General features: G+C 45.5%; 1 pseudogene; it reads right to left on the bottom strand.

The window, feature by feature from the left end:
• Positions 1 to 248: 248 nt before the first annotated feature.
• Positions 249 to 10767, bottom strand: LOC120560181 (annotated as a pseudogene).
• Between the last annotated feature and the right edge of the window lie 34 nt (positions 10768 to 10801).

Below are 10801 nucleotides of genomic sequence, written 5' to 3'. Positions count from 1 at the left end.
ACACAAATCTTAATTTAATTACGTTCTATATTTCAACTGTAGCTACACACATTAATTCTGTTATTTAATTGTTGGGCAATGACCTACCAGAAGGTCCTCTGTTTTTTTTTTTACAGATTATGTAATTTCTTAGAGTGTAGGAAAAAAAGTGTTTGGCACTCAAACCTTTCCGGGGGGGAAGAGCCCCCAGTTATAATGCCCCCACCCCCGATGCCCTTGCACAATCAATAAAGCAAGAGACAACAAAACAAAGTTTTTCTGACTCCTTTATATATGAGATGCAACAGTTGTGCTCGAGCAAAACACAAAGTGATGATGCATCAGATGGTTGGGTTGATAATCTTGCCCAAGAAGAGGATTTTCTCCGTGTTGCGTTCAGTGATGAGGACCATGAATGGACGATTGAACTTCAACACGGGGACACGGTGGAAAGACATCAGTGTGATGCCGATGCCCGTGGCGGCCGCAGCGGTGGCTCCGGTCTCGTCCACGTCCAGCGTAGCTTTGTGCACAACCTGCAATGCAACGCAGAGAAAGTGAGATGACAGACGAATGGTATATGTGTGAAATAACATAAAACATATGCTCTGTTTACTTACATCTGAGACTGCCAGTCTTTGCTCCTCTGAAATGCCCCTCAAATTTGCACGGTCACCAAACATGTCTGTCATTCCCATTTCTGTCAGCACATCGTTCAGGTTGTAGGAAGTCTTAATGGAGAACTTTGGAATGTATACATCATGTCTCCTAAAACATTGGGGGAGAAAAAGACAGAAATTCAGTGAATCTGACTAGGGCAGGAGTTTCATTTGGCTACTAGAGCCTTAAATAAACAACATTATGAAAAGGATCCCTATAGAGATGGACCTTTTAGTTAAAGAGTAAGATCCTTTTAGTTTAACATGAAACAGCCCCGACATCACCATCACCAAACTCCACCAGACTCCATGTTAATAATCAGGACTTTTAGCGTGTATAGAGCCAGCATATCTCCACCAGACCTGATTATTTACATGGAGTCTGGTGGAGATATGCTGACTCTATACACGCTAAAAGTCCTGATTATTTACATGGAGTCTGGTGGAGATATGCTGGCTCTATACACGCTAAAAGTCCTGATTATTTACATGGAGTCTGGTGGAGTTTGGTGATGGTGATTTCGGGGCTGTTTCATGTTAAACTAAAAGGATCTTACTCTTTAACTAAAAGGTCTATCTCTGTAGGGATCCATCCCATAATGTTGTCAGACACTTAGAATAATAATCTGAATCTGTCAGCAGCAACAAAGAGAACTTTTAGTGGACTCTAAGTGCTGCTGAACATTTTTACATTAATGTTACATTGCAGCTTGCATTCTAAATACAGGACCATTTTCTAAAGATTGTTGTTCTTAAATTCTACACACTTGGGCTTCATCCACTTCAACCATTTGGTGAGGTGGTTCGGGCAGATCCGGTTCTCCAGCGTTGCCATGACGTCAGGCAGCATCAGCAGCATGGAGTAGGAGCTGTTGAAGGGCAGCTGAAGGACCGCTTGCCTGTAGCACGTGGTTCGTGGTAGGTGTGTAAGCTGCCTCCCCGCATTGGTCGTAACCGGACACAAACAAGAGTAGACAGCGAGACAATTTCCCAGCGGTGCCCTCTCTTCTCTCTTCACGTTTCCCTCACCCCCTATGTTCCCCCCATCCCCCTCTGCCCGTTTCCCCTCCCCATCCCCCTCTGCTGTTCCACCCCCTCATTCCCCCTGCTCCTGATGTTTCCCCCTCTCCCCCCTCCCCCTGCCCTCGTCTTCTCCCCCTTTCATTCCCCCTGCTCCATCTTTTTCCTTCCTTCCCCTCCTTCCCCCTTCTCTCCACCATTCCTACCCCCCTCCTGTGCATCCACTCTTCCCTGCATCCCCTTCCTCCACCCCCTGCTCCTGCTCCCCCTCCATCGCAACATTTCCTCCCTGCTCCACCATTCCATCCCCCCCCTCGATCCCCTGTTCCCCCCCCCCATTCCCCCTCTCTTTCCCCCTCATTCCCTCTTTCCTTTCTTCTCTTTCCCCCCACCTTTCCCCCTCCCTCCCACTGTTCCCATTCCATCCCCCTTGCTCCTGTCCCCTTCCCCCCCACTTCCTTAATCCGTTCCCCCCTTTCCCTCCCATTCCCCTTCCCTCCATCCCCTATCCCGGTTCCCCCTCCTCCATTACCCCCTTTTCCTCCTCTCCCCTGTTCCCACTCCATTCCCCACCTCCCCCTTCTTCCATTCTCCATCCCCCTTATCCCCCCTCCCCCCCCCTGTTTCCCCATCCCTTCCTGTTCCGCCTATCTCCCTCCGCTCCGGCGCTTCTCCTTCCTGTTTGCCCTATTCCCCTGTTCCTTCCATCCCCTCCGTCCCCTTCCATTCCATTTCCATTTCCATTCCATCCACATTCCCCCACCCCTGTTCTCCCCTTACCCCCCGTTCTGTTCCCTTCCTCCTCCCCTGTTCCTCACCCCCTTCCACTCCCCCCCCGTTCTGCCTTCCCCCATTCCCATCCTGTTCCATCATCCTTCCTTTCCATTCCATTCCCCCCATTCCCCTCATTCCCCCCTCTTTCTAACATTCCCCCTCTGTTCATGTCTCCCTCCTTCCATCCTTAATCCGTTCCTTTCCCCTTACTGCCCCTCTGTTTCCTCCACTGTCTCCCCCCCATTCCATCTCCCTCCCAATCCATCCATTCCTATTCCCCCCCTCTATATTCCATTCCATTTCATTCCCTCAATCCCCCCCCACACCCAATCCCTTCCCATTCCTTCCTTCCATTCCATTCCATTCCATTCCACCAAAAAAGTTTCCCCCCTCCTTCCCTTCCATTCCATTCCCCTCCATTTCCTTTCCATTTCTCCCCTCCGTGCTCTGGTGCCGCACTCCATTCCCCCTCCTTCCCCCTCCATTCCATTTGCCTCCCTTCCTCATTCCCCGCTCTGCATTACCCCCCACTTTCCATTCCCCCTGCTCTGTCCCTCCCATTTCTCCCTTCCCCCCCCCCATTCTTTGCCTGCTCTCGTTCCACCCAAATAATAACACACACACACACACACACACACACACACACACACATTAATTAACATTCTGTATTAAGAGAGAAACTCTGAACCTTGGTGTTCTCGTCCACGTTGAAGTCGTCCTGCTTGGTGAGTTTAGGGTCAAACGGAGTCGCCCACTTTCCTGTAAGACAACGAGCAGAAATAAAACACAACATTTGATTTGATACCTACAACCTAAAAGTGTGATCACAAAATGTAAAAATGGCATCATGTTATTTAATCATTTATTTGAGACCGTCCTACCCCGAAAAACGGCCCCATAAGTGATTCTTTCCAGCATCATTTTGACCTATATTTATGTTTCTAGTGGCGGCGCTCTCTAGTGGCCGTAGTAGCTCTGACGAGAGCAAAACAGGAAGTAAGATGAGGATGTATAAGAGCGCCAAATGTCCTGGTAAGGAGGCAGGTTGGGGGGGGGGGGGCAACAATCACCTGGTTCGGTTGAAATAAACCCTTAATTCACCCATTTACATGTGGAGATATGCTGGCTCTATACACGCTAAAAGTCCTGATTATTTACATGGAGTCTGGTGGAGATATGCTGGCTCTATACACACTAAAAGTCCTGATTATTTACATGGAGTCTGGTGGAGTTTGGTCAAACAAACACAGGACTTTCACCCAGGAGACCGGGGTTCATGTCCCGTTCGAAGGATATTAGAAGCACTTTCCCGGTGCTGGCTGAGCGTTACTGAGCAGCCTCCAACTGAGCTTGAAGACGTAGATGTGACGTGAGCTACCTGTCTGAAAGTGTGAAGTCTTCTGGTAGCTGTGCTGAGAGAAATCTCAATAATTCCAAATCTTACAGAGACGGAGAGCGTAGGTATTTGTAAGGAGATAACATAGGCACAGGCTAATTACTGATCACTAACATGCTAGTTAACATAATTAAACCTAAACAGATAATGGAAGTCCACCTGCCTGAGAGCTTCTCCTGTACTATACGGTAATTCCTCTACTGTGTGACAGTAAGTCTCGTGGTTATGACCCAATCGTTAGCCTATTGTTATAAAAGCGTCTGCTACGGAGCCATAACGTGAGGTACAAGGTAATGGAGCCTTTTATACATTGTCGTGTTTCTTTAGAAATAAACAACGGACAAATAGAGTCTTTAAACGCTTCAGATGTAGTTATTCGCTGTCAAAGTGACGTCAAAATGAATGGGAGTCAATGGGATGCTAACGGCGGGTGATGGCTTGATAGCAACAAAATGGCTCCATAGGAGCTACGCTCTGTCGAGGCAGGCTTACCCCCTTGGTTCTGCGTCATGTGGTAACATTCAGGAAGTGAAGTCACGTCTGATTTGAACCATAGACTGTTAATATTTAAGGACAAAGCATCCGGTTTGGCGAAGTGCTGCAAATGCGGAAGTGCCTTAAACCTGCATCCTATCTGAATTCCAGCGGGGAGAGACTCCTTAAACCTGCATTATATCTGACTTCCTGCAGGGGGAGACTCCTTAAACCTGCATTATATCTGAATTCCTGCAGGGGGAGACTCCTTAAACCTGCATTATATCTGAATTCCTGCAGGGGGAGACACCTTAAACCTACATTATATCTGAATTCCTGCAGGGGGAGACTCCTTAAACCTGCATTATATCTGAATTCCTGCAGGGGGAGACACCTTAAACCTGCATTATATCTGAATTCCTGCAGGGGGAGACACCTTAAACCTGCATTATATCTGAATTCCTGCAGGGGGAGACACCTTAAACCTGCATTATATCTGAATTCCTGCAGGGGGAGACTCCTTAAACCTGCATTATATCTGAATTCCTGCAGGGGGAGACACCTTAAACCTGCATTATATCTGAATTCTTGCAGGGGGAGACACCTTAAACCTGCATTATATCTGAATTCCTGCAGGGGGAGACTCCTTAAACCGGCATTATATCTGAATTCCTGCAGGGGGAGACTCCTTAAACCTGCATTATATCTGACTTCCTGCAGGGGGAGACTCCTTAAACCTGCATTATATCTGAATTCCCAACACGTGCGGTTGCAAAAGGAGGTCGGTTTCTGTAGAAGTCTATGAGAAAGTGACCCACTTTTCTCTTGATTTATTACCTCAGTAAAAATTTTCATAATGAGTTTATGGTCTCAATCGCTAGTTTTAAGTCTTCTGCAACACAGAATGATGTTCATGTTTTGACTTATGGTCTCGTTCATTTTAAAATCGGCGATAAAGCCGGGGGTGTTTTAGGGCGTGGCTATGATGTGAGTGACAGTTCGCGGCCTGTCTTATATGTAATATAACTACGGGACAAAGAGATATTTAAAACCTAGCGAAGCTAAATCTTACCGCGAATTATGTAGGCTAGCTTCCAGCAGCAGTTGCATCCAGATTGCCAGAGAAAGTGTGTAACGGAACGTAGAGTGTAAGCAGCGTTGCCAACTCTCAGCTAACGTCAAAGTCAGATACCGCCCAACAGTCTATGGCTCCTCCCTCTCCCTCTCTCCTCCCTCTCGTCTAAAATCGTCACATCTGCAACCAGGATGGCTGCGCCCGTAATGGCAAACTCAACGACTCACAAACAAATGGGTGATGTCACACATGCTTTGTCTATTAATATTTACAGTCAATGATTTGAACCCAAAACCTCCATCTTTTTTATCAACTTAACTAAGTAGTATTGGTGCCTAAACCTAACCAAACTTGGACAGTTTCACAACTTTAACGACGTGTTTAAAACCGGGATTGCTCCTGGGCCGCCAGATATTCTGCCAGATGTCCATCCCCTTCCACTTTCTTGGTGATGGCGTTCTAACCTCTGGTGGATTTGTGAGGACTATGGTTAACTGCTCCTCAGATCTCTGCAGGGTAAATCCAGACAGCTAGCTAGACTATCTGTCCAATCTGAGTTTTCTGTTGCACGACTAAAACTACTTTTGAACATACACATGTTCCACCAAAACCAGTTCCTTCCTGAGACTATTTAGCAGAGGCACCGTGGCTCCGTCCGGAGCTTAGCCCCACCCAAGACGATTGTAATTAGTTTAAAGAAATGTCAATATTTTATTTTGCAGAGTCCCTGTTGCTGGCTTCACCAGGAAGTGAAGTAACGTCTGATTTGAACCCAAACCACCATCTTTTTCTAAACTTAACTACATAGCTTTAGGTCTCCTATCTTGCAGGCGGCGCAGCGCAGAGCCCGACCCAAGAGTCTTTGCTAGTTGAAGACCGACGCAGTTGTTAGTTTCCCGTCCAGCGCCCACGTCGTTTAAAAGCAAATGCACCTGCACCCATCTGTGGCCCATGGGAGTGCTGGTCTTACAGGGGGGTGTGTTCAGGTGCATTCTGGGTGTGCTGGTCTTACAGGGAGGTGTGTTCAGGTGCATTCTGGGCGTATTGCTATCTTGAGGCAGCGGGAAGTGATCGCGCCATTGATCAACAAAGACCTGGTCTAAAGTCAATAAGGCAGCATTTCGTTGTTATTTTAACTCGTGCACAGCGCGCACACACTATGCTTGTTACACACACAGGGACACACAGCAGCACACACACACACACACACAGGGACACACAGCAGCACACACACACACACACACAGGGACACACAGCAGCACACACAAATGCAGAAGATTACAAATAAAAATATTACGGTGCAAATCCTCCATCATAACAGCAATGCATTCTGGGTGTGCTGGTCTTACAGGGAGGTGTGTTCAGGTGCATTCTGGGCGTATTGCTATCTTGAGGCAGCGGGAAGTGATCGCGCCATTGACCAACAAAGACCTGGTCTAAAGTCAATAAGGCAGCATTTCGTTGTTATTTTAACTCGTGCACAGCGCGCACACACTATGCTTGTTACACACACAGGGACACACAGCAGCACACACACAGACACACACAGCAGCACACACACACACACACACACACACACAGGGACACACAGCAGCACACACACATGCAGAAGATTACAAATAAAAATATTACGGTGCAAATCCTCCATCATAACAGCAATGCTCCAAGGTCCAAACGCGCCTGGCTTTTAAAGGGAATGGGAGATGATCTCTGATTGGTTGATTGCATGTTACGCCCAAAACACACCTCTGATTAATGAAGACACTAAGGACAACCCTGTAGAACCAGGCGCCCGGCACATGCACCCTTTTTACCACTGTCCTAAACACACCTGCACCAGGCGCTTCACGCCATGCTCTTACATCATTAAAATAGGACCCTGAATGTCTCTTACATCATTAAAATAGGGCCCTGAATGTCTCTTACATCGTTAAAATAGGGTCCTGAATGTCTCTTACATCGTTAAAATAGGGCCCTGAATGTCTCTTACATCGTTAAAATAGGGTCCTGAATGTCTCTTACGTCGTTAAAATAGGGCCCTGAATGTCTCTTACATCGTTAAAATAGGGCCCTGAATGTCTCTTACGTCGTTAAAATAGGGCCCTTGGTGTCTAAATCTAACCAAACTGGGACCGTTTCACAACTTTAACGACGTGTTTAAAATGGCGACCGTTACCTTCTCTGGTTTAGATGTGAAGACGAATTTCCTGCCACCACTAGGGGGCGCTGATTTATCAAACGCTCCTGTGGGTCGTATAAGAGGGGAGGACCAAATGACCGATATAGGCTGGGTCTCAAACCGCCTACTTGCACACTTTAAACAGTTAGTTTTAAGTATATAGTGTAAAAAGTCAGTGCACTTACAGTACCAGGATGACCCCCTAAAAACGCTGAAAAAGTTCAGTGCGGAACGATGGACGCTACTCGCACTAAACCATCTTCACTACAAAGTGTAAGGGGAGGGATGCCGGCAAGTTGAATCCAGGCTACTTTATGCAAATGAGAAGGGGTTCGGCTCGGCTCGCCGCCTCTCAAAATCTGACGAAAATCTTTAAAATTGACCTTTGTCGATCAAAATAACGAACTGTACGGCCTATTTCTCGCTAAAAAGTTTTTCAGAAACACTATGTTTCTGAAAAACAGTTTCGTTGAACTATTTTTGTAAAATACGAGATGGTATTATGGTCGGTTTTGGGAGTTTGGGAGCAGCCAGACCCACGTGACGCGTTCGTCCAATCAGCTGCCATGTGTTGCGTTCGTCACGCTCATCCCCCTCGATCATTTCTGTTAAGTGTTTTAACATAAGTGTTCCTTCTGGGACAATACTAACCATCGCAAGTGGGCACTACGGCAGTAAGCGGTCAGTGCACGTTAGCAGTGTACTGTGACGGCAGTATGCAGAATGAGACACAGCCCAAGTCGTATGGTTTTGGAGGACCGATGATTGATGATTTACCTTTGTAGTAGATGTAGCTGATGAGATACATGACTGTGCTTTCATCCAGGCTTTCCACCAGCTTGTCAATCTTCCCGTTGGTCTTCTCCTCCACGTACTTATTGATGGTATCAGCACTTTCTGTGGCTTTGGTGAAGTCCACATTGAACCCATCTGCGAGGTACGACTGCTTCAGAGTCTGCAGGAACTCCGGCTTCGGCTTGAAGCGGTTGTCCACGAACACGGCGGTTCCTTCGCTGGCGTCCTCCTGAGATGTGTTGTTGGCCCTCTGGAGGAACCTCTGGAAGGCCTGGTCAACATCTGTCTGCGTCAGGAGGGAGCTGTTGAAGCCCAGACCATTGAAAAGCTGACGGTGAGTCTCCCCCTGCGCTCCCACGGACAACGCAGCCAAGGCGGCCGACACACTAGCCGGGGAGAAGAAGATATTCTTTCCCTGAGAGTCAGCATGAGCTGCTAACTGCCTGTAGAGTCGGAAGGAAAACTCTTGGTTTGCTTCGTTCACCAGGGAGACGCTGTTGGCGCTGCCGTCCGCTACGGTGTCTTGGCCGGCCTTGTCGTTGCCGTGACCCAAATGATCGGGATGGTGATGGCCTCTGCCCACGCAGATCACCGCTGATAGGACCCAGAGACCCACGGCTGCACGCATCGTCATTGTGAACTAAGACAAAAGTTCAAAAGTTCAGCTTCATTGTTTGTTCGTGTTACACAATGTTTGCTGTTGCTCAAAATTGTCATTTGTTCTGAAGGCCATGCACAAATCAAATCAGGGTTTAGTTACATGTGAATTTGAAATTACACCCACAAAGAAAGCAAATCAGATGACCGAGTGTTAAACTCCAAATAAAATAAATTCATCTCCTCCTGTTGTCAAATTTGACAAAAACTTTCTATATCAGAACTATGACAAAAAAAAAACGTTGAAAAAAGTGACAAATGATGGAAAAATCTACAAAAACTTATTTTTGTATCGCTGAAAAAAATGATCAAACAAACCATCAAAAACAAAGGCCAAAGGTGACAAAAAATTGCCAAAAAATGACAAAAGCATTGGAATAAATTCGACAAAAAAGTTGAGAAAAGTGTCGAAAAAGAACAACAAAATGTTGAAATTTCGACACAGAAAATCACTAAGTTGCAGTCGACGGGAAGACGACACAAGGCCTTAAATGTGTTCTTTTTCCTTTGATTGAATAAAAGTTTAAGTTTTCATTTATGTAGGAAAGCACTTAAAAACAAAAATAATGTTGCACGAAAGTACTTCACAAAGACAGAAACATACTGTGTATATATATATATATATATATATACAGAAGAAAAAAAACTAACTAAAAGCCCAAAAATAAAAGTGGGTCTTAAAGGGTCTTTTATTTTCCCCATGCATTTAAACTGGTCGAGTATTGAGCGACATTGCTGTAACATGAAGCCGTGAACCAGGCTGTAGTGTAACCCTACAGGACAAATGTTCAGCATCAGTTAGCATCCACTAAAAGTTCTGTTGTTGCTGCTGACAGACTCAGATAATTATTCCAAGTGTCTGACAACATTATGGGATGGATCCCTACAGAAATAGACCTTTTAGTTAAAGAGTAAGATCCTTTTAGTTTAACATGAAACAGCCCCTAAATCACCATCACCAAACTCCACCAGACTCCATGTAAATAATCAGGACTTTTATCATCGTAAAACACACTTCATTCAAAGTGGACAGAAACTAAATAAAACTATTAAAAGCCATCTTGGTTCATCTTTCCACTGTTCCAATAATCAACACTCTGGTTTGGTCGAAATAAACCCTTAATTCATGCATTTACATGTGGAGATATGCTGGCTCTATACACGCTAAAAGTCTGGATTATTTACATGGAGTCTGGTGGAGATATGCTGGCTCTATACACACTAAAAGTCCTGATTATTTACATGGAGTCTGGTGGAAATATGCTGGCTCTATACATGCTAAAAGTCCTGATTATTTACATGGAGTCTGGTGGAGATATGCTTGCTCTATACACGCTAAAAGTCCTGATTATTTACATGGAGTCTGGTGGGTTTGGTGATTGAAGCAAATTATTTTGACTGAGTGAAAGTCATATTTTATGTTAGGCTACTGAGAAAAATGTAAAGCTTACAGGGGCTTTGAACCTCCAAAAACAAATTTACTTTCAGTGCGCACATTTACATATCAAACATAGTTTTTTCATTTGAACTGTATTTAACTGTTGGCAGAGTATTTAAACTTGTACATGAAACACATAAAAACAACCCATCTTTCTAACAGCTTACCTTCTCCTGGTTGAAGCGCAGACAGAGAAGCACTGACTGGACAAAGAGAGATGTACCTTTTTATCAGATAAATCAGAGAAACTGCACTTTGGCATTGTTTATTCTCTGTCTCAAACTCTTATTTGCCCGGCCCCTGCATTTGTTCTATGTAATGATTACTGTCTAACCGTTGAGTCAAACTGGGGCTG

The sequence above is a fragment of the Perca fluviatilis genome, chromosome 6 (assembly GCF_010015445.1).
Source record: "Perca fluviatilis chromosome 6, GENO_Pfluv_1.0, whole genome shotgun sequence".
Lineage (NCBI taxonomy): Eukaryota > Metazoa > Chordata > Actinopteri > Perciformes > Percidae > Perca > Perca fluviatilis.
The sequence above is the reverse complement of the archived record's forward strand: the minus strand, read 5'-3'. Positions and strand labels throughout refer to the sequence as shown.